The 17,256-nt window shown below is 40.1% G+C and overlaps 1 protein-coding gene across 5 annotated transcripts in view; it reads right to left on the bottom strand.

The window, feature by feature from the left end:
* The window catches only part of traf3 (TNF receptor-associated factor 3), an 83,007-nt gene that overhangs the window by 48,341 nt on the left and 17,410 nt on the right, over window positions 1-17,256 (bottom strand). The window contains exon 1 of one of the 5 annotated variants that reach the window (XM_063047540.1): window positions 2,858-2,885. The exons of the other annotated variants lie outside the window; for them this stretch is intronic. The gene's annotated coding sequence lies outside the window, so the exon portion shown is untranslated. Of the gene's footprint in view, window positions 1-2,857; window positions 2,886-17,256 lie in introns of those variants that run through there. 5 annotated transcript variants of the gene reach the window in all.

The raw sequence follows: 17,256 nt of genomic DNA, 5'->3' as shown, positions 1-17,256 counted from the left end.
GAACGTGCTTCAACATGGTTCAATACAAGATTACAAGAAGAAAAATGTAGATGACCACCTGGTTCTTTAAGCCTGCTCACCCATTGAATACAATCATGATTGCCCTGCCTGAGGCCTAACCTCTTCCTCTGTTCTACCTCCACATAGCCCTCAATCTCCCACAATCTTTCAAAGATATATCTGTCTCCAAGTTAAATAACTCTGATGATCTGGCTTCTTCAGCTCTGTAGGGTAGAGAATTTTGCCAACTATCCTTTGAGAAATTTCTACACACCTCAGTTTTATACGACTGCCCCCTTACCTTGAAACCATGGCCTCTTATTCAAAACTCTTTCACTATCAGAATCAGAATCCTTTATTATCGCCAAGTATGTGGACACATACAGGGAATTTGATGTTGATAAAAATATTGGCATCTCCCTTTGTCATGCCCCTTCATACATTTCTTCTACAAATAAAGGTGTTGGACACTAATGTTACTGGGGTTTGGTGCACTTGTCCCTTGCAAAAAAAACTGTATCTTGCAGGAAAGAGGAGATGGGCTGTGTGGGAGAAGACAGAGAGTGGTAGTGGATGATTGCTTATCAGACTGGAGGCCTGTAACTAGTGGTGTGCCTCAAGGATCTGTGCTGGGACCATTGTTGTTTGTTGTCTATATCAATGATCTAGAATTCTAGATAATAATGTGGGAAATTGAATCAGCAAGTTTGCTGATGACACTAAGATTGGAGGCATTCTGGACAGCGAGGAAGGTTTTCAAAGCTTGCAAAGGGATCTGGACCAATTGGAAAAATGGGCCAGAAAATGGCAGATGGAATTTAATGCAGACAAGCGTGAGGTGTTGCATTTTGGAAGGACAAATCTAGGTAGGACATACACAGTAAATGGTAGGGCACTAAGGAGTGCGGAGGAACAAAGAGATCTGGGAGTTCAGAAACATAATTCCCTGAAAGTGGCATCACAGGTAGACAGGGTTGTAAAGAAGGCTTTTGGCATCCTGGCATTCATAAATCAAAGTATTGAGTATAGGAGTTGGGATGTTATGGGGAGGTTGTATAAGACATTGGTGAGGCTAAATTTGGAGTATTGTGTACAGCTCTGGTCACCTAACTATAGGACGGATATCAGTAAGATTGAGAGAGTGCAGAGAAGATTTACTAGGATGTTGCCGGGTCTTCAGGAGTTGAGTTACAGGGAAAGATTGAACAGTTTAGGACTTTATTCCTTGGAGTGGAGGAGAATGAGGAGAGATTTATTATAGGTTTACAAAATTATGAGGAGCATAGACAGAGTAAATGTGAATAAGCTCTTTCCACTTAGATTAGGAGAGATAAACACGAGAGGACATGGCTTCAGGGTGAAAGGGGAAAGGTTTAGGGGCAACATTAGGGGGAACTTCTTCACTCAGACAGTGGTGGGAGTGTGGAACAAGCTGCCATCTGACATGGTAAATGTGGGCTTACTCTTAAATTTTAAGAATAAATTAGATAGGTACATGGATGGGAGAGGTCTGGAGGGTTATGGACTGGATACAGGTCAATGGGACTAGTGGAATAATGTTTTGTCACAGACTAGAAGGGCCAAATGGCCTGTTTCCTGTGCTGTAGTGTTCTGTGGTTCTATGGGTCTATGCCAAGATGATGACTGAGGGTACATACTTCCACTCCTCAATCCCAAGTAATGCACCTTATGATTAAGCACAAGGAAATATTGGGCATTTCTATTTTAATTTCATAATTGTCGCTGTATTTTCACAATAGATAAAATTCAGCATTACACTGGCTGATATTCAGAGCCCACCTACAGTAATTTGCATTGTACTCAGTGCACTAAGGCCTCTAGATCAACAATCATTAGTGAAAATGCTGCAAAAATATAAGATACATTTGACTAGCACACAAATGCCTTGTAAATGAAAAATAAAAAGCAGAGAACATGCAAAGCCACTATTCGTTTGATCCGATAATGTAGAAAAAAAATCAGCTTACAGTTGATCTCAAAAGACAAAAATTACTTCTGCTAAGTTTAATGTTATATTGGAATGAAGTGACATTAAATCACGTCTTGGTAAAATCCACGGCAGTTTCATGATGTACTTAAACCAAACAAAACATCACACGTTCAAAACGGATTTTACTTTGTTTTTGCACTGCAGTCAGGATAGAAACTTTTTAAAATCAAAGTCAGTAGCCCCCGCCCCCCACCAAAAGGAGGAAACTCTACGCGAAATGTACTGAGCATTGGAGAGAAGCCAAAACTATTTTACATCCAAGCTTAACATGAAGTGGAGATACATCCTACTCTTTGAATTCTAAGCACTTTTATCAATCTCACAGAAAGATACCTAAAACTAGCCAAGAGATTACTTTTATGTTTCATCTGGTATTACTTTAATGCAGGCATCACCCCTTTTATTTGCCAGGATTAGATTAATACTGTACAGACAGAGATTTTTAAATACTAAAGCTACTATTTCCCCCTTGAAGTATACTTTTGTCAGTTACTACCAAGTTTCACAGAATCAACTTTCTGTGAAAGAAAACAACTTAGATTTACATTTGTGGATTGCCATGGAGTTTTAGCAGATGTGTCATTAAAAATACTTCCTTCTCTCAACAATACCGTATGTTCACTTTGAGATTTGTACTAATTTCTTGATTAAGGAAAAAAAACTGATTGCAAAGAATTCTACTGAATATGTTAATGCTATATACAAATATGTGAATGCAATATAAAGTGTAGAATTATATATCAAAAAATTAAGCAACTATATGTACCTGATCCAGTAATTTTCATACAATTAAACAGTTAATTGTCAAGCTGAATTTTCTTTTAAGCAAGAAAATCTTGACCTCACCTGAAAGCATTGCCATGAAGATGCTGTGTTTCCTCTATTGAAACAAATGAAATAAAGCAATAAACAGAACTAAAGAGAAATGCATTTCTTTTAGGGAGTTTCCAAGGCAGGATCAGTTCCTGGTAGAGCTGGGGACGGCCTGTGTTAAAACTCCCAGAAAAAAATCTATATGGGGAAAGTTCCCAGTGCAATACATGTTGTCTTCCGCAATTTGAACTTTTATTCTAAAAAGAATTGGTTAAACATTAAAGTTCAAAGTTCAAATTTCAAAGTAAATTTTAATATCAACATCATCATACACAATGCTGAGATTCATTTTCCTATGGGTATACTCAGAAAATCTATAGAATGGTAATTATAACAGGATCAATGAAAGATCAACCAGAGTATAGAAAATCACAAACTGCAAATGCAAATATAAGTAAATGGCAATAAATAACAGGAACATGGGATAATGAGATAGAGTCCTTAAAGTGAGATCGTTGACGAGTGTAGTTATCCCCTTTTACTCAAGGGCCTAATGGTTGGGGGGTAGTAACTGTTCTTGAATCTTGTGGTGCAAGTCCCGAGTCTCTTGTACCTTCGACCTGATTTTAGCAGCGAGAAGAGAGCATGTTCTGAGTGGTGGTGATCTCTGATGATGGATGCTGCTTTCCTGCGACTGTGTTTCAATTAGATGTGCTCAATGGTGAGGACGGCAATACCGGTGATGTACCGAGCTTAATCCACTACCTTTTGTAGGATTTCTTTTCAAAGGCATTGGTGTTCCTATACCAGGTCTTGATTCAGCCAGTCAATACACTCTCCACTACACATCTACAGAAGTTTGTCAAAGTTTTAGATGTCATGCTGTATCTACACAGACTCCTAAGGAGTCTGCACTTTCTTCATAAGTGCATTTATGTGCTAGGTCCAGGAAAGGTCCTCTAAAATAGTGACACCAAAAAACTGAAAGTTGCTAACCCTTTTCACTTCTACAGTCACAGTTATATGGTCTATCTAATCGAAACAAATCAGTTGGCAGACTGTATGGAACAATGTTTTAATATCATTCCAATTTATCAAGGCCTTCCTGGAATGTCCCCATATTTTGTTTTCTAAAAACATTATGCTTTAATTCGTTAACTTTATAATTCATGATCTGAATTTAAAAAAAAGACAATAGTTTAAAATTCTCATGCGAACATGGCAGCTGAGTACAAGAACATATGAAAATAGGAATCAGGATCACAATCTGGTTTAAAATCACTGGCATACCTCGTGAAATTTGTTGTCATGAAAAATGTATCTTCTTCCTCCTTAGATACATTCTAGCCTCTGTACTCTCTGGTATAAAGAATTCCAGAGCTTCATCAACCTCTGTGAAAAGTTCTTTTCTACACCAGTTTTAAATGACCACCCCCTATAGTTATAACCATGTCTCCTCAGTCTGATTTTTCCATTAGAAGAAACACCTCAAGGGCCATCATTCAATAAGATCATCTATTACTCTTCTAAACGCTGAAGGGTATAGATCTAACTTCCTCAGCCAAATTTCAAAGGATACTAATTTTCAAGTTCTAGTTTAATGTCATTCAGCTGTACACGTGTACCACCAAATGAGACAAAGTTCCTCTTGGCCAAGGTGCACAACATAGTACATATAACTTGCACACATAACACAAAATAATATTACCCTACAAATAAATTAACAAATAATAAGGTGCATATACAAGTTAAAAAATAAACCGTATAACACTACTGGTGCTTCAGAGGTGATGAGACCTGGGTGGTGGCAGGGTGTTCAATAGTCTTATGGCCCGGGGGAAGAAGCTGTTTTTTCATCCTAACAGTTCTTATCCTAATGCTCTAGTACCTCTTGCCTAATGGTCAGGGGTCAGAGAGATTTTTGGACGGATGGGAGAGATCACTGAGAACCCTGTGTTCACAGTGCTCCCAATAAATACCTGTAATGAGTAAATAGAGATTTGATGATCCTCTCAACAGTTCTCACAATCCTTTGTAGGGACTTGCAGTCAGATGAATATCATGAAATATCAGTATCAAAATGAATATCAATAAAAAGGTCATGTTCAGCAAATGATCGAGGTAACATCTCAAAGAGGTTAGTTTAGGTTATGAGCACAGAGGGTTCTGATATTTCTGGCAAACAGCATACTTGGGAAGCACATGAACAGAGAAATGAAGGGCTTCAGATACACAGACATGAATGGAATGGAGGGATACCATTGATACACAAAGAGGTCATTTAGGACAAACTACTGTCAAGATTGGCAGAATGTCATGGGCCTAATATCCTGCAGAGTTGTACTGTTCTACGTTCTACGTTCTATGGAAGATCAAATGCCACAATAATTCAATGTTCAATACCTTTGCTAACAGCAGTCAGCCCTAAATCTATAAATTTGTCAATGTGAATTAAGGAACTAGATAGAGTAGCCACAAACTCAATATGACCAGGTTCAATGTAATTCCTAACAAATCCAGAACACCATAAAAAGAGCTTTTGGCAAAATTTGAGAAGCTCCTTCCTGAAGTAACTTTCTCAGCAGTGCATGCAAATACACATTTAACAGCGTGTCAGTCCACCTTTTTCATCCCAGCTAATTTAAGGTTCTAATTAATCCAACTCTCTTTGCAAATAACAGGAATTCTGCAGATGCTCTCCCCCTCCCCCTCCAGCTTTCAAATCCCTTACTCACTCTTCCTTCAGTTAGTCCTGACGAAGGGTCTCGGCCTGAAACGTCGACTGCACCTCTTCCTATAGATGCTGCCTGGCCTGCTGCGTTCACCAGCAACTTTGATGTATGTCTCTTTGCAAATAACATATTTGGTCTCAGAAAAGCTTAAATTTAATAAGTTTCTCCAAGCTCATTCATTTCTTCGTGTCCACTTTAGCTATATCATTGAATAACAACTTGCAGTATATTAAAGAATCAAAGAGCAAAGGCCTAAGCATCCATTTAGTTAAAGCCTTTAGAGAATCATGATGTTCTGTTACTGATTTCACACCCCCTCAAATTTAAATAAATCATTTGTGTAAGAATATGGTCACTTTGGAAAACCTCCAGATATTTAAATTGTCCAATTTATTTGAGCAGATTCTCAGTCCCAAAGTAATATGCAATCCCATGCCAATTAACCTAGAAACAGGCCCTTGTATTTGTAAGCACAAGTGGTAAGTTCTGCAGTCTCACACCTCCATTCACCATCACCTCCAGTCCTCCCTGTGTGGATTTTGTACTTTTGCCTTGTAAGCCTCCGGAGGAGCTGGTGTGCATATGAACGACAAAATCATGGTGAAGGGAGGTGACAGATTGACACATATGTGAGGAACAGGTGGGAATAAGTGTAGGATCAGTGTAAAGTTTATGGATTATGTACAGTATTGACTCAACGGGCTAAAAGGCCTGTTTCCTTGCTCTGCTGCTCCTATTCTGTCTTGGTACAAAACCCTTTGAAAAAAAATGTACATCTCAACCAAAGATCAAATACTCATTGCAAAAGGGATGATGACGCTTAGTTCGATGATATCATTCCTACTTTTTATTCAGATGTTTAAACACAATGTCATCTGGTGCTTGAATGTAATTGTGGGGTAAACCGCAGTGTCAGGAGGCGTCTTTGAAATGAGATGCTAAAAAATACAAAAAAAAGGAGGGGATTTCTTGGAGTCTTCTGGCTAAAACTCATCCTCATGAATAGATGGTCAATCAGCACTTTTGTGGGAAGTTGCTGTGGGCAAATCAGCAGCTGTATTTTCCCGCATTATTATGATCACACTTAATTTATTTAATTTGCAGTGAAATACCTTACCACGTGTTGAAGTCATGGAAGATACTATACAAAGACAGGTTACTTTCTTCTTCAGTAGCAGGATTAACTCAGCAGATTGAGCAAGTGAATTATTTAATTTGTCACCAATAATGAAACTCCTCAGAAATCCCAAATGGTAGATCACTGAAATTTGGTTTCATCTCAGATAAAAGCTTCAAGAATTACTTGAAGTTCTTAAAATACAGACAGTGAACACATGAAATAGAAAATTCTGGAAATACTCGGCAGGTCAAGCAATTTCTGTGGAAAGAGGGAAAAAAAACACTTATACTTCAGGTCAATGGCCTTTCATCATAACTCTTCAGATGAAAGATTTTGACACAGAATAAACTCTTCCCTCAGATGCTTTTTGTCCTGCTGAGCATTTCCAGAATGTGTTGTTGTTTCCTTAAACTATCAATAGCAATAAGGCTGAAAAGTGGAGGGGTAAATATTAATTTATATTGAGGAGGCTTAAAGCAAAGAAACATTCCAATCTAGAGGAAAAAAGGCAGAATTGGTAATGGTACAAAACTTCATAGCAACCTCCTTCAGAGGAAATGCCTGTAGCTCTTATCCAGTCTAGCCTATGCGTGACTCTAGATTCACCAATATCGTTGGCATTTAATGACTTTCCTATTCAGTGGCAATAAAGGTTGTACAAAAAATGCTGATATTAAGCACAACATACACATCCTGTAAATTAATGAATTACAAACAAAAACATAAAAGCACCAATACCACAGGCCAACAGGCTAGAAAGGACCCTTTCTCACAAAGGCCCATGTTTAACCCCTTTATCCAAAGATCAGAAAAAGCTTAGGAATAAAGCAACAATACTTCATGACTTGGATTGCTAAAACATTACTGACAAGATAAGGGAAATAAACTGTATAAGGCAATGTTCATGCTTGATTTTTTATTTTCAGTTTCTTGTTCAAATCCCACTAGTAGCCTTTGCACTTGAGGGCACAGTTTTATCTAGCATATGCAAAATCATCTGCTCTATGACGATAAAGAAAATTGCTGACAGAAAATGAGAAAAGTCACTAGACCTAAGATAATGTAACAGGACTTACAGTACATATTAGGAAAATTTTTAGAGAACTAGACCTACAAGAATAATACCAGCACTTAAGCCCCAAGAAAGACTGAAGTAGATGTACTTAAACTAGAGGACATAGGAGTAAGAGGATTTAAGGAACTGTTTCACCCACTCGCTTCGAACCTGAAATGCATCAACTCAGACTCGGGTTTCATATCACTGGCATATGTCATAAAATTTTGTTGTATTATAGCAGCAGTACATTGCAATACATAATAATTAAAAACTATAAAATGATATACACAAATAAGAGAAAATCTGCAGATGCTGGAAATCTATAAATTACTATAAACACACACAGTAAAAATTAATTAAGTACTGTAGTGCAAAAAGAAAGCAAAAAAATAAGTGAGGAAGTTCATGGATTCGTTGTCCATTCAGAAATCTGTTGCCGAAGGGGAAGAAGCTGTTCCTGAAATGCTGAGTGTGCATCTTCCAGCTCCTGTACCTCCTCCTTGATGGTAGCAATGAGAAGAGGGCATGTCCTACATGATGGGGGTCCTCAATGATGGATGCTGCCTTCTTGAAGCATTGCCTTTTGAAGGCGTCCTCGATGCTGGGAAGGCTCGTGCCCTTGATTGAGCTGGCTGAGTTTACAACTTGGTACAGCTTTTTCCAGTACTGTGCAGTGGCCTCCCTATACCAGGTGGTGAGGCAACCATTTAGAATGCTCTCACAGTACATCTGTAGAAATTTGCAAGTGTCGTTGGTGACATGGCAAGTGTCCTCAAACTCAAAATAAAACACAGCCATGATCATGCCTTCTCAGCAAATGCATCGATATGTTGGGCACAGGATAGATCTTCAGAGATGTTGACACCCGGGAACTTGAAACTGCTCTTCCTTTCCATGCTGATCAGAATGTGAGGAGTGGTGCGTGTCCCTTCAACTTCCCCTTCCTGAAGTTCGCAATTAACATTGCGGCATTGAGTGCAAAGTTGTTCTTGCGACACCGCTCAACCAGCTGATCTATCTCGCTCCTGAACGCCTCACCACCATCTGAAATTTGCCAACAATAGTCATGCCACTGGCCAATTTATAAATGAGGTTTGAGCTGTACCTAGCCACACAGTTGTGGATGTAGAGAGAGTAGAACAGTGGGCTAAGCACATGTCCTGTTGCTTGTCAGTGAGGAGACATTATTTCCGATCTGCACTGATTGTGGTCTCCCGGTGAGGAAGTCAAGGATCCAGTTGCAGAGGGTGGTACAGAGGCCCAGGTTTTGGTGCTTGCTGATTAGAACTAAGGGTATAGTTGTGTTGGTTTCTTAAGGTTGTTATAGTCAGGGGTGGTAGCGGGGATAAGCTCCCACTACCTGTTAAATGCTCCCATTGATGTGCGTCTCAAATAGCCTCCGACAACTAGATCCAACTTCTGAATATAAATTTATTATTAAAGTATATATAGGTCACCATATACAACCCTGAGATTCATTTTCTTGCAGGCAAACTCAGAAAATCCAATTAAAGACCACACCCAACAGGACAAACAACCAATATGCAAAAGACAACAAACTGTACAAATACAAAAAACACTAATAATAATAAATAAGTAAGCAATAACTATCGAGAACATGAGATGAAGAGTCCTTGGAAGTGAGCCCATAGGTTGTGGGAACAGTTCAGTGATGGGATAGGTGGAAGTTGAATGAAATTAACCCCACTGGTTCAAGAGCTTGATGGTTGAAGGGTAACAACTGTTCCTGAACTTGGTGGTGTTGGTCCTGAGGCTCCTGTACCTTTGATCACCGCCGACTGTTGGCAGCCACAGGTTTTCAGCACGCTACCAGGTTCACCATCAGGTCATGATGCCTTGAAAGATGTTCTGACATCAGCCTCCAAAGCAGAGATCGCAGGATCAACAGATGCTACAGGGATTGGCAAAGGTGTACTTTTATTCTCCCCTTTAATGCATGTTCAAAAGGCATGGCACTCATCTGAGAGTGAAGCAACACAGCCATTCATGATATTAAAATTAGCTTTGTAGGAAGTAATGGCCTACAAACCCTGCCAGAGCTTTCATTTCTAACTTTAATCGGAATTTTTTTTTGAACTCTTAAAATAGCCTTCTGTAGGTTGTACCTGGACTTCTCATATAATTCTGGATCACCAGTCTTGAACGCCACTGATTTAGCCCTCAGCAGACTTTGAATCTCCTGGCTTTTCAACAGCTTTTATTGGGTATTTTCTGCTACATTCTTGAACACATGCACTCATCCCCTAATATCTAGATGAAGTCAGTGACAAATGTGGCACATTCATTCAGACTCGAAGGCAAATCTCTTAATATTGTCCAGTCCACTGACTCAAAGCAGTCCTGGAAGTGCTCTTCCACCTCCCTTGACCGTACCTTCTTGGTCTTCATCACTGGTGCTGCTCTGGTCTTTAGTATCTGCCTATACGCTCAGAGTAGAAGTACAGTCAGGTTATCAGACTTTTCAAGGTGCAGACATGGGATGGCATGGCAAGTGCTGTTAATGGTGGTATAACAGTGGTCAAATTGTGATGGAAACAGGTACTCTTAAAACAGGATGAACAATTGAATTGCCAATGCAGAGAAGGCAACAGATCAGGTCCCGTTAAATGGGATTGATATAGGTACGTTATGATAGGGTGAACCACAGGGTCTGTTCCTATGCTGTACAATTCAATGAGCTTGTTTGCTCAGCAATTAGACTCATCTTATCAGATAAAGGCCTCCAAAACTATGAAAAGATTTAAGAGAGCAGACCGAGACACTAAAAGGAAGTGTGTCTGTGCGAGCATGCACCCTACCAGAGGTTGTAAATATTTGATCATTACAAGAATCCTACAGAAAATTTACGAAAAACTCCTTTCCTCAGTGAGTGAGTGACTGGAATTTACCATCTCAAATGCTGACATTGCCATCAACATTGATCATCCAGGATTCAGTGCTTACTGGAACTCAGTAGCACAGATGAAATTAAAGAGAGACTGGAAAATCACATGGATGAGAAAGGATTAGAAAGTTGCTGATTGAGTTGAAGAAATAAATAATAGAAGTCTTGTGTAATTCACACCACTGACCATGCAAATCTATGTACCAAACTATTTTAACAACTAGTTAAATTGACAGCTATCCATATGGAAACTAGTTCTATATCAAACTAACCAATTTATGCATCTCCTTCGCGGTAATCAAATGTAAATTTGAGAACAATGGCTAATATTGATTAGTGTGACAATTGCCGATAAGCACCTGATGCAAGTAGTCACGTGCTCATTACTTGCTCTGGGTGTTAACACGCTGCTCATTGTATGTCATGGGACATCAAATAGTTTGGCAGAGTTCTCTCAATGGTTCGCAGACAAGTTATTTGCGAGCTGCGCTTGTCCCAAGAACAGACCGGTAAATTATAATGCCTCAAATGGTTCTGGATGCAGTGTTCACCCGGACTCACAACATGCCTGGCCTGACCCTATATGGATGTCCTTGGCCTCCTGGAGCCCAAGGCCAGCCACGGCTGATGGGTGGCCGAGGCCCGGCGCCCACAGCTTAGTTATTAGGCATGTGCTACATAACCTGAGGGCTGCTGCCAGTTCCTGAAGTGCTGGGTAACCCAGTTTTTCGTATTTCTTTTAAACTACGTTCAGAAAGATGTATTTTATAGAAAGAAAGAACAAATGTTTTCCAAAATGTTATCGGAAAAATGAAGCAACCCGAGCACATACCCTCATCTCCAAAGTCGTTCCCTGTGCCAAACACATCCAGCCCTTTCCCCAGCTGCTCCCCTCTCCACTGCTCAATTCAGTGATGGCGGTTCCCCATTTATAGGCTAGGGGATTGGTATCATTTAGCCCTATCTGATTGACGCAAGTCAACTTTGGGCTTCATTTGTTTTTTTTTGTGGGGGAAGGAATGGGTAGTTAAATAATGCAAACTCATGGAGACTTTCAAAAAAGGAAGTTGCTCCTTCTGTCATGCAAAAAATAATTTCCTCCCCATTTCTTCCTCTTAGATCAAAGATGCAATCTGGTATCTTGCTGTGTGCACAGCCAGGAATATGGATATTGAGGAGTACTGACAGGAACCAAAATCACAAACAAAATTATCGTCATTCCTTATCCAGACCTTAATAGGTCTGATTGGACAAAAGAATATTGATAGTTTTCTTTTTCAAAATGCAAGTTCAACCACCCCTCAATGAAAATCAAAGAAAAGGTTAAAGGTTTATTGCTCTCTTAGTTAGCTGGTCCTCCAAGAGAACCACAACCTCGTCGTGGCTTGGAGGCTTGTGTGCCTCAATGACCCAGAGAGCTCTGTTGGCTGGAGTCAGGGCTTTATGCTTTGGCTCTTGGTAGGGTCACCCATGCCAAACAGATCAAAGGGTAGAGGGTGGTGGTCCACCAGTCCTCCAGCTTCAGGGTTCAGCTCAGGGCTAACAATCCCGACTAGCAAACCAAAACTGTTATGGAAACAGCAATGAGGTATCCTCCTACATCTGAGTGGCCACGGACAGAGAAGGTGGATCTTCATTGGCACCCTAAACACCAGCAGTATAATGGCAGTGGGTAAGTAGTTAGCTGGTCTGTAGCGTCCCATGTGCTCTATTTAACCATCATCATTCTGACAGCCACAATGAAATATTTTCAGCCGCATTGTAACTATTCTTATAAAAACGACGCTGGAAATCCAAATCCAAAAAATGCTGAAGGAACTCAGCAGATGGGCAGCATCTATGAAAAAGAGTAAACAGTCGACATTGTGGGCCAATTCAATTCAGGCATCTTCCCACTTCCCTCTCAGTCCTGAAGAAAGGTCTCGGCCTGAAACAGCGACTGTTCACTCTTTTCCATTGAACACTGCCCGACCTACGGAGTTCCTCCAGCATTTTGTCTCATGTTCATACTACTTATGGACCGTGAGCCACATTTTAATTTTGCTGGAATCCTTTGAGGAAAGAACAGGCGGGATAGACAAAGGAGAGTCCGTGGATGCTGTTTATTTGGATTTTCAGAAAGCCTTTGACAAGGTGCAGAGGCTGCTAAACAAAATAGAGGAGTGCATGCTATTACAGAAGATTGGATGACTGGTAGAAAGCAAAGGGTGGGATAAAGGAGGTGTTTCCTGGTTGGCTACCGGCAACTAGAGGTGTTCCACAGGGCTCAGTCTTGGATCCGCTGCTTTTCACATTGTACGTCAATGATCTGGATGACTTTATGGCCAAGTTTGCAGATGATAGAAAGAGAGGTAGTGTTGAGGAAGCAGGAAGTCATCAGAAGGACTTTCACAGATCAGAAGAATGGGCAAAGAAGCGATAGATGTAATACAGTGTATGGTCATACACTTTGGTAGAAGGTTTAAAGTCATAGACAATTTTCTAAACAGGCAGCAAATTCAGAAATGGAGGTGCAAAGGGAGTTGGTAGTCCTCGTGCAGGATTCCCTAAAGGTTTACTTACAAATTGAGTTAGTAGTAAGGAAGGCAAATGCAATGTTACCATTTCAAGAGGACTAGAATACAAGAACAAGGATGCAATGCTGAAACTTTATAAAGCATTTATCAGACCTCATTTGCAGTATTGTAAGTAGTTTTGAGCCCCATTTTGGAGAGCTAACATGGAAGGTCCAGGGGAGGCTTATGAAAATTACCAGGTATGAAGAGCGTTTGATGGTTCTAAGCCTGTACTCACTGGAGAAGAAGAATAAGGGTGGATATAATTAAAACCTACCAAATATTAAAAGGCCCAGATACAGTGTACATGGAGAGGATGTATCAAATAGTGGGAGAGTCCAACACCAGAGATCACAGCCTCAGAAATACAACGATGTTCCTTTCGAACATTCCTTTCGAAAGAAATCTGGAATTTCTTTAACCAGATGGTGAATTTGCCAAAGATAGCTGTGGAGGCCAAGTCATAAGGTATATTTAAAATGGAGGTTGATTAGCACTTGAGTAGTAAGGGTGTCAAAGATTAAGAGGAGAAGACAGCAGAATGGGGTGAGGGGAAAATAAATCAGCTGTTATCAAATGGTGGAGCAGACTTAATGTGCCGAGTGTCCTGTCTTATTGTCTTATCTGCTTTGAAACATGTTACACTCTCAGAGATTAGCCTGCCTAATTCAGATTTAGTGCAATCCATCTATCATTTGAGGTGTCTGTTGATTTCACTGAAAATTGGATCACTTTATTTTTAAATTTCTGAGTCCAATACATTTATGTAAATTGCAAATTCAATACCTATGGAACTTCACATGTTCAGAATGTTCCAGAATGCCTCAAAGAGACAATGAATTATATACGATTCCTGTTACAGTGAAGGCAACCATACCAGTCAACTTTCCCACAACGATGTCCCAACAATGTTTCTGTGATGGGGCTTGAGCAACAAATAATGCTGGGATACTTCCAAACAATCATCTATTCTTCTTCAAATAACATCACAGAATTTCTAAGATAGGAAGTTTGACGGGATGTTTTATTTGAATCACCATCCCCAATTCAACATAGATTATAAGCTTATCTCTGAGGAATGCTTGAACCCTGCACATGAAAACTTCAAGTCCTACCAAAGAGTTACACTGAAAAGGGATAAATGAATTCCTTTTATTATTGTAAGCTAAATAGTTTTAAACAGGAATCAAATTCCTCCTCTGAAACTGTTTTAGTTTGTCTCAAGTAATCACAATTGTCTTTCTTTTTGTTTTGGGGGATCATTAGTGTCTTTGGAATAGGCCATGAAAACCTATTTAACTTCAGCAAACAATAAACTAAAATTCTATCTTCAAAAGCACAATTATGGAATACCTGCTACTACTCCCTACCCCACCCCCCATCAGTAAGGCCTTAAAGCTCTCTGCTTCTTTCTAGACAAATGGACCTAACCAGTTCTCCTCCACCATCCTCAATTGACAGAACTGGTCCTCATCCTCAGCAATTTCTCTTTTGGCCTCTCCCCTTTTTCCAAACCCAAGGTGTAGCTATGGACACCTTCATGGATCCCAGCTATGTCTGCCTTTCCATTGGCTATGTAGAACAGTCCATGTTCCAAGCTTTCCCTGGTAACACTCCCCAACTGTTCTTACGTTACATTGACAACTGTGCTGGTGCTGCTTCCTGCTCGTCAATTTCATCAACTCTGCCTCCAATTTTCACCCTGCACTCAAAATTACTCTGTCCATCTCTGATACCACTCTTCCCCTTTTCAAGTGCTCTGGCTCCATCTCTGGAGACAGACCGTCTACTGACTCCATCTCTGGAGACAGACCGTCTACTGACTCCATCTCTGGAGACAGACTGTCTACTGACTCCATCTCTGGAGACAGACTGTCTACTGACTCCATCTCTGGAGACAGACTGTCTACTGATATCTTTTATAAACCTACCAACCTTCACAGCTATTCCCTTTTCTCAGTTCCTTTGCCCCCACCGCATCTGTTCCCAGGATGAGGCCTTCCATTCAAGAACATCTTAGATATCCTCCTTCTTCAAAGAAGTTTCCCTTCTTCCACCATCAATGCTTCCCTTGCCCGCATCTCCTCCATTTCCTGATCGCTCACTCACACCCCATCTTCCCACTGCCTTAAGTTATAGACTTGTCCTGGTCCTTACTTACCACTCCACACGTCTCTACATCCAGTACATCACTCTTCATAACGTCTACCACCTTCAACAAGATCCTACTGCTAAATGCACCTTTCATTCTCCCTCTTTCTGCAGTAATCGCTCTCCACGTTACTCCTGGCTATTATCCGTGCAGACAGAAGTTCTACACCTGTTCACACAGCTCCTCCCTCACCGTCATTCAGGGCCCCAAGCGGCTCCTCCAGGTGAGACGACATTTCACTATTGAGTTTGCCGTGGCCAACTACTATATCTGTTGCTCCCAGTTCTACATCAGAAAGACCCAACAAAGATGAGGCACTGCTTTACCAAGCACCTTCCCTCTGTCTAGCACAGAAGACAGGATTTCTTGGAGGCCAACTTCAGGTTGGATGAGCAACACTTCATATTCCATCTGGATGGCCTCCAACCCGATCATGAACATTGATTTCTCTAAGTTCCGGTGACTTCTCCTCCTTCCCGTTCCCTCTTTTTCCATTCCCCATTCTGTCTCCCCTCTTACCACTTCACCTGCCCATCACCTCCTTTCTGGTATCTTCCTCCTCCCCTTTCTCTCATGGTCCACTGTCCTCTTCTATCAGATTCCTTCTTCTTTGGCTCTTTGCTTCTTCCACTTATCATCTATCAGCTTCTCAATTCATCCTCCAACCCCACCCACCTCGACCCTCACCTGGTTTCACCTATCACCTGCTAGCTTGTACTCACTCCCCACCCCCCAACTACTTCTTCGAGCTTCTTCCCACTTCCTATCCAGTCCTGATGAAGGGTCTTGGCCCAAAACATCGACTGTTCATTCTGCTCCACAGATGTTGCCTAATCGGCTGAATTTCTTCAGTACTTTGTGTATGCTTCTTTCGATTTCCAGGATCTGCTGAATCTCTTTTGTTTATGAAGGTTTATCACTACTTTCCCATAGGAAGTGGGGATGAAACAAAATAATTTCTTATTTCAATTATTGTTCCATCTTTTCAAAATATAGCACAAATATCTCAAAAGGGAAGGCATTTCATGCTAGGTGATGGAAAATACTTGTTTCCTCGTATAAAGGAAATTATATGCTCAAAAGGTTAAGAGGATGTTGCCGGTTTCAAGTCAAAATGAATGAGAACGTAGGATTTACTGAAAACAAGACAATCTAAAGTTCTTCACTGAACCAGACACCTAACTGCTCTTTTGTCATTACTGCAAAGTCTACTCCCTTTTTCCTCTCCTGAAAATAGTCTCCTCAAATTCATGTAAAAGAATATCATTGTCACTAACAAAACTTGGCTCACAAAAGACTTCAGTGATATCAATATTAATATGATACACTGAGTTCAGTTATTGCTATGAAAATATTATGCGCAAGTTCACATAATATATTGAAAAATGCTTAAGTTTTTAAATGGAAAAGACAAAAAAATACCAGCTTTAAAATGGTCCAGTAAAATTAAAATATATAGTGTATTTAAACAACATGCTTTTAAAAGACCATAAACACTCGATAAAGGACATTAAAAGAAATCCCTTTCTTTAAAAAAAAGTGATAGAGCCATTTCCATGCATCTTCTACATCCATATTTTAAAAAATGAGGACTCCAGTTCTCATCTCTCCACCCATTTCTGATTTTAGCTGACAAGATATTAGTCTAGAAATAAAAGTCAGAGTCCTTTCAGAACCAATCAAACATCATCCATTCCCAAGATTTGTATGGTTGTCAGTTTCTAACAAGACGTGTTAGTTAGCTTCAATAAAATTATGTAACTTTGAGTAACAATTCGGACAATGGCAACAATCAAGTGTCACGTGTCTTAAATGGTCAGTATATGATTTATTATCAAAGAAGAATTATGAAACTAAACATATTCCAGTATCAGAGACAAGAATTCCACACAGGATTACAGACTTCTGAAA

The sequence above is a fragment of the Mobula hypostoma genome, chromosome 1, assembly GCF_963921235.1.
Source record: "Mobula hypostoma chromosome 1, sMobHyp1.1, whole genome shotgun sequence".
Taxonomy (NCBI): domain Eukaryota; kingdom Metazoa; phylum Chordata; class Chondrichthyes; order Myliobatiformes; family Myliobatidae; genus Mobula; species Mobula hypostoma.
Note: the sequence above shows the minus strand (reverse complement) of the source record. Positions and strands in the feature narration are given on the sequence as shown.